This window comes from Fukomys damarensis, unplaced genomic scaffold (genome assembly GCF_012274545.1).
Source record: "Fukomys damarensis isolate Sample0158 unplaced genomic scaffold, DMR_v1.0_HiC HiC_scaffold_27, whole genome shotgun sequence".
Classification (NCBI taxonomy): domain Eukaryota; kingdom Metazoa; phylum Chordata; class Mammalia; order Rodentia; family Bathyergidae; genus Fukomys; species Fukomys damarensis.
Window position 1 is genome coordinate 23,296,213 of NW_022900939.1, and position 5,915 is coordinate 23,302,127.

Genomic DNA, 5,915 nt, shown 5'->3' on the forward strand with positions numbered 1-5,915 from the left:
TTTTTTTTTTTTTTTTTGGTACTGGGGTTCAAACTCAGGACCTTGTGCTTGGGCAGGTAGCAGTACCAGTGAGCTAAATCCCCAGCCCTTCCTTGCTCCACTACTTTTAATTTGCACAAAATTACCAAAAGCCCAATCCCTGAATTCTAGTGGCTCATTCCCTGCCTCTAGAAAGTTGAGAGAAAATGGAATTCAGACCTATGCATGAGCATGGAAATTATTGGTATTGCCAATACTACCATTAACACCAAGGCCCATACCACAGATCCAAAGATAACCAGGTAAAGATCGAGTATAGCTGGGCTTGGTAGCTCAGGTCTATAATCCCAAGTACTTGGGAGGCTGAAGTAGGGGATTTCCAAGTATCATGCCAGCCTGGGCACTTTAACAAAAACTTGTCTCAAGATGAAACAAAAAAAGAAAAAGAAAAAGGCTGAGGATGTAGCTCAATGTGAAGGGCCTGAGTGTTCAATCCCAAGTATCACAAAAAAAATAAAAATGAAAAACTCAGTTTAGTAGAGCATCCCAAATTCAATCCCCAGAAACACTCCCCACCCCCACCGAAGTCCTTTTACCTCATGGAATGCAAGCAGCTCAGCCTTTAGCAGCAGCCTCATCTCCACTAGCCCCATTCCACATCTATTGCCAATACCAAACACTTACCGTGTAGGTTTTTAGCTAGCCTGTCTCAGTTGCTGGGCAACCGTGCCACTTACAGAGAAGCACTTAGAGCAATTGTCCTCTGGTTAGAACCAAGTTTCATAATCTTTGTATAAAAGAGAATCAAGAAGCTCTGACAAGAGGGTGTCAGGAAGCAGGGATAAAAAAAAGGTAAAGCATGAAAGGAGGGCCAGACTGTTTTGGGGGACTGAGGAAAGGGGTGACAGGGAGGATCTCCTTGCACCCACACATGGCAAATGCTCACTTTTGTGCTGACATGTTTGCTGGGCGGCTCGCCCCCTTCCTTTTCCAAGCACTTCACGTACAGTAGTATACAAATGAGGGGTTCACCAAGGGATGACCAAGGAAGCAGTTAAGTCACACTCAAGGAACTAGGACTGCAGCCAGTCTCACAGCTGTCAACCACAAGATTTCAGTCCACACTCCTTGCTCTTGGTTTGTCCACACACCCTGCCTGTTAAAAGTTCCGGACTCATCTCCCCATCCCAAGTAATCAAGCCCTGTAGACTGCCTTATCTTTGCTCTGTTCCTTTGCAAAAAAGCACCTCTCTTCTTAGCAGGGGCTGGCAGTGTTTCTAATCAGAGCCCAAACTTGTTTATTGGGAAGCAGTACAGTACAGCTGTCAGTGATGAAGAAGAGCTGCAAAGTCCTGATCAGCTACCAGGATGAATCATTGCTCTTCCCCACCCAGGACACAGTTTCCATGCATGATGGACACTGGATTCCAAGTGCTTCCACCCACACTCTGGCACTTTCCTTGATTAATATAGCACTTGCACAAGGAAGCCCAAACTTTTTAGTCACACATCAAAAGAAAAATGGAAGCTCACAGTTATGTATGTAGAACCATAAACCAAAGACTAGAAATATGAAGCATGTTTAATTACATGCCCACCTTATTATTTAAACTGTTCTCCCCAAGTAATTTATTAAAAAGTATCATTTGGAAATAACCAGGGAATGTTCTAGCATATTATATGGACAAAGTACTTACTTCCCACCTACACACTCATCTTCTTTGGCCATATAATTAAGCATCACATTTTACAGAAATATTAGCAACTCCCACCAGTACACGGTCTGCCTCGTTGCCCACCAGTCTGCAGACCATTCAGGACATTATCCAGTCTGTTTGAGTAAAGGTTCCTAGCCATAACAATGGCCTCAATTACTTGGAACTAGTGAACAGTGAAGACATAACCACATTCATTATGAACACAACATGACAAGGATTGAGAAATATAACAGCAATACAAGGATTCTAAGCAGCTTAGAACTCAAACCTTTATTTATGCTGTAAACGGGAGGAAAAATGATTAATTACATACATGATGCAACAGCAGACTTCTTACCTTACAGAGCAATAAACAAGTACTTTTAACCACCTACTTTTACAGCTCTCATTTCACAACAGTATACCCGAAAATATTTCCCCATACAAGCATGACTAGTGAGGATTTCTCCACACACGCATGATGAATACACTAAGTTCCTACCCAGAAGTACTTTCCCACACAAGCGTGACTAATACACTTTAAGTTCTACTGACAGTGACTCAGTCACTGGTGAGGAACTAAACTACCACAGCAACATACTCTGAGTTTTTAAAAAGGAACCCCAAAACAAAAATATCTCAAGCATAAAAATATTGAGGTTTAAACTTTTTAAAGGTGAAATTAAAGGAAAAACATTTAAAAGCCACTGATACTACTTTACCAACTAAACAGGTCAAAAGCAAATGATTTTCAGTCTCTAAATTTTTACAGACCATATCTAGTAAGGTATCCCCTTCTCAGTTTTGCTGTGTCCCCAAATGAGTGAGTTTTCCCTCTAGCCCGGATCATTTAAATAGCAAATTCAAACTAAATATGCAATATATTATTCAGTGTAACCGTGGCCAAGATATATGGATTGTTTGCTACAAAATATCATAGTAATTTCAGTGACCATAAAGCTTGTTTCCTGAAACTGGAAAAGATAATACTAAGCGAGCAAAGTTTTTATAATTACTGACCTATCACAGAAAATGTCTTACAACACACAACTTAAACATGAAACCCTTTTAGAAGGCATCACATTTGCACTATGCTCAGAATTATCCATTACAAATTATCTCAGTGACTAATATGAATTACAAGCCCAGAATAACCCATTTATTCTCAAGGGCACACGTAAGCGTTAAAGCTTGCAATTTAGACACTTAAGTCTTTCCTAAGATTTATTACCCCTGAAAAAAAAGAAATCACACACCCTTACAGCTTCATATAAAACACCTGGATGTGGGGCTGGGGATTTAGCTCAGTGGTTCCACTGCCTACCTCACAAGCGCAAGGACCGAGTTTGTTCCCCATACCAAAACCTGGATGTGTTTGACACCATTTTTCAAATGATTAAATATTCAGTTTTAGTAACCTTTTCAATTTTCTCCACTTTTCAACAAAGCAAAACAATTTTGCTTTTTTCATTGATCAAGTTCTAAGCAATTTTTATTGCTTTTAAGCAATTTAGCCAGCATTAACAATTACCCTTATTCTCTTCACCCCTGAGTTCTGTTAAATTCTCTACCACCCACACCCCCAACTCTTGCAAGCCACATTCCCAACCTCCCACCGTCCGTGCTGTATCCCCCCACCTTTTCTCCCACCCCATCCCACCTCAGGAACTACCCCCCCCCATTGGAAGGCCAAGTAAAAACCAAGTTTAAATAAATGGAGTAAGAATCAAAGATCTGGACCGGGGGCATAGCTCGGTGGCAGAACTTGCTTCGTAGGCATCAGTTAAATTTCATCGCCAGCACACATATATTGTTGGTACACCCACCACCCATTCCCTTTTCAGTGACTGATGTCATCAGAACGTCCAAACTAGATACACCACTTCCAATACCCAGAGCTTGGGCACAATCAACTTGTATCCAACCAGGCTTCAATTCAACACAATACTTAACCCACCACCCCCACACCAATTTGCCTCACCGTAAATACCCACATATCCCCTAAGACACTTACAATCGAACAGCTTCCCCCAACACCCAAGAGTTTTATCATTACACTAACAATTCCTCTAGGCAGTGCACAGGCAGGGAGGCAGAGGAGGGTAGGTGAGAGGTCACTGGGCTCCATCTGCAAGCGCCATCTACAAGGCATCTCTCTGCGTTGTGGCATCATTAAAATGTTCTACAGCTTAATCTTCTTGAAGCAAGGTTCGTAGCACAGAACTACAATGACTCGAGGCTCAATTTAGAAGTTGCAGCATCTGAAAACCTCTATCCCCAGGAAACGAGGGGGTGCCTGAGGGCATTCACGTTCCCTGAGGATGGTGCTCCTGGAAAATTCATTCAAAGCTGATGGCCCCTCAAGCCGGATGCATCTGCTTTGGATTTCTGGACTGCCCCCCATAAGCTCATCTTAAAACTTTAATGGCGGCCTCCTGAACAAAGAGCTTCACGAACGAGGCCTGGACACATGGCACTGGAGAACTCCCAAGCCTCTGGAATTCAATCTGCAGACTTCAATTTAATCGGGCTGTCTCCTTCAGGGGTCTCCCCTCCTGTACTGCTACGACTCATACTGGCAGGGGCTCCATTTCTCCTGGTGCCATCTGCTCGCCATGATGAACACTACAGTAACAAACCACGACCATGAGGCATGTGACTTTTGAATTAAGCCATCACTGCTGGCCCACCCAAAGGTGCACATTCAATCCCCACCCTCTCCAAAAACAGCACAACCCGCCCCACCAACCGGGAGTCACAGCGGGCGTGGGCCTTTCCTCCTCCACCATTACCAAAGGTACCGAATCCAACAGCAGCTCCAGCGAGTTCCCCAGGCTTACCACCAGATGACAGGTTTAAGTGGAGGGACAACCTCAGAGAGTTAGAGGGAGGAGGAGGGGTAGAGTGAGCTCACAGAAGAGATTAGCATGGAACCTAGGTAAAGTCCAGTGGGGGCCACTATCACCTGGAAAATAAAGGTCCGTCAGTGTTGCCTTCAGACACAAGCATCCTGCCTCAGCAGCCCCCTCCTGGCAAACAAGATGCCACACCAGCCACGGGTGAGGATGACTCCATGCCTCTGCAGTCGCTCCTCAGGCCACCCCTCACCTCCGACTGAGGCCTTGCCTCACACCCAGACCTGGGGTCCACCAGGCTGAGTCCACATTACCTACCACCCTGGGCCACAGCTGTCTGCCCCGCGAAGCTAAGTCCAGTTTCCACAAGACCAGGCCTCATCCCCAGGTGGGTTCACACCCCTTTGTCTGCAAAAAAGGGGGTGCTGCTAGTGTTGACAAGTTCAAAGTTGGTCCTCCCTGAACTCACTGCCTGCTTTTCACTTTCATTACAATGGTATCAACCGATTCCACCAGTCTCTACCTCCTCTCCTCTCCAGCTGCCCACCTCAGCCTGACTTCCTTTCTGCACATAAATCATGGCCCTAGGGTCAGCTCAGCTCATATAAGAGCCTCCTCCTGGAGTTCAAGTCCTCCTGTCCAACAGGCAGCAGACAGCCTGGACTGGAGTAATGCTGCCCTCCCCATGGGTTGTTGTGGAACTTTCAGCGCAGCCTTGCCAGCGAGGCCTCCCAATTTCTAGCTCCCCTCGTAGCCTCCCTCCTCCTGGCAAACCCACCCCACTGGCCCTATCTGACAACGTCTCCTCCGGCATCTCTCCCCTGAGTCCCTAAACTGGCCACTTCCTCCCCACCACTAAGCCCAGGAGCCGGCCCTCCCTGTTTCTAACTCCTACTGGACTGGCCACAACTTTTGCTTTTATAGCCCTGGGTCGCATCACAGGGGTATTGCTCAACGGGACGATTCCTCCACTGTCACCGAGAGAAAAAAGTCCCTTCTGACCCTGCCTGAGCCAAGTGGGGGCGGTTCAAGGTCTCCCCTGAGGGCCACTCCCTCAGATTCCCCAAGTATCCCTTAGCCCAGCAGTGCTTTATGGGACTGAGGAGAGCTCAAGGTCGTATCTGTGAGGGGGGTGACATGAAAGAGCAGTCTTGTTTTTCTGTTGTGTCTCTTGTGTGCGGTGGGGACATAGCTCCGTTAAGAGAGGGGTTGGGTTGGAGGATGGAGGTCGAGCTGCAGCCAAGTTCCTGAATTTACCAGGGGGGTGCCGGGTCGCCTCAGGTCGCCCGCCCGCCGACGCTGAAAGAGGGGCCGGCAGAGGGTCTGGAAAATTCCATGCGGCAGCGGAAGGATCTCTGCGGAGGCGTCTCGCGCCAGCGAGCGG

General features: G+C 46.5%; 1 long non-coding RNA gene across 1 annotated transcript; it reads right to left on the reverse strand.

Annotated features, from left to right (window-relative positions):
• Window positions 1-1,941: 1,941 nt before the first annotated feature.
• Window positions 1,942-5,439, reverse strand: LOC104870363. Its single transcript, XR_782522.2, has 2 exons — window positions 4,426-5,439; window positions 1,942-4,301 (listed from the first exon to the last, which is right to left on the reverse strand). It is a non-coding gene; the product is annotated as an uncharacterized LOC104870363 (long non-coding RNA).
• Window positions 5,440-5,915: the final 476 nt, after the last annotated feature.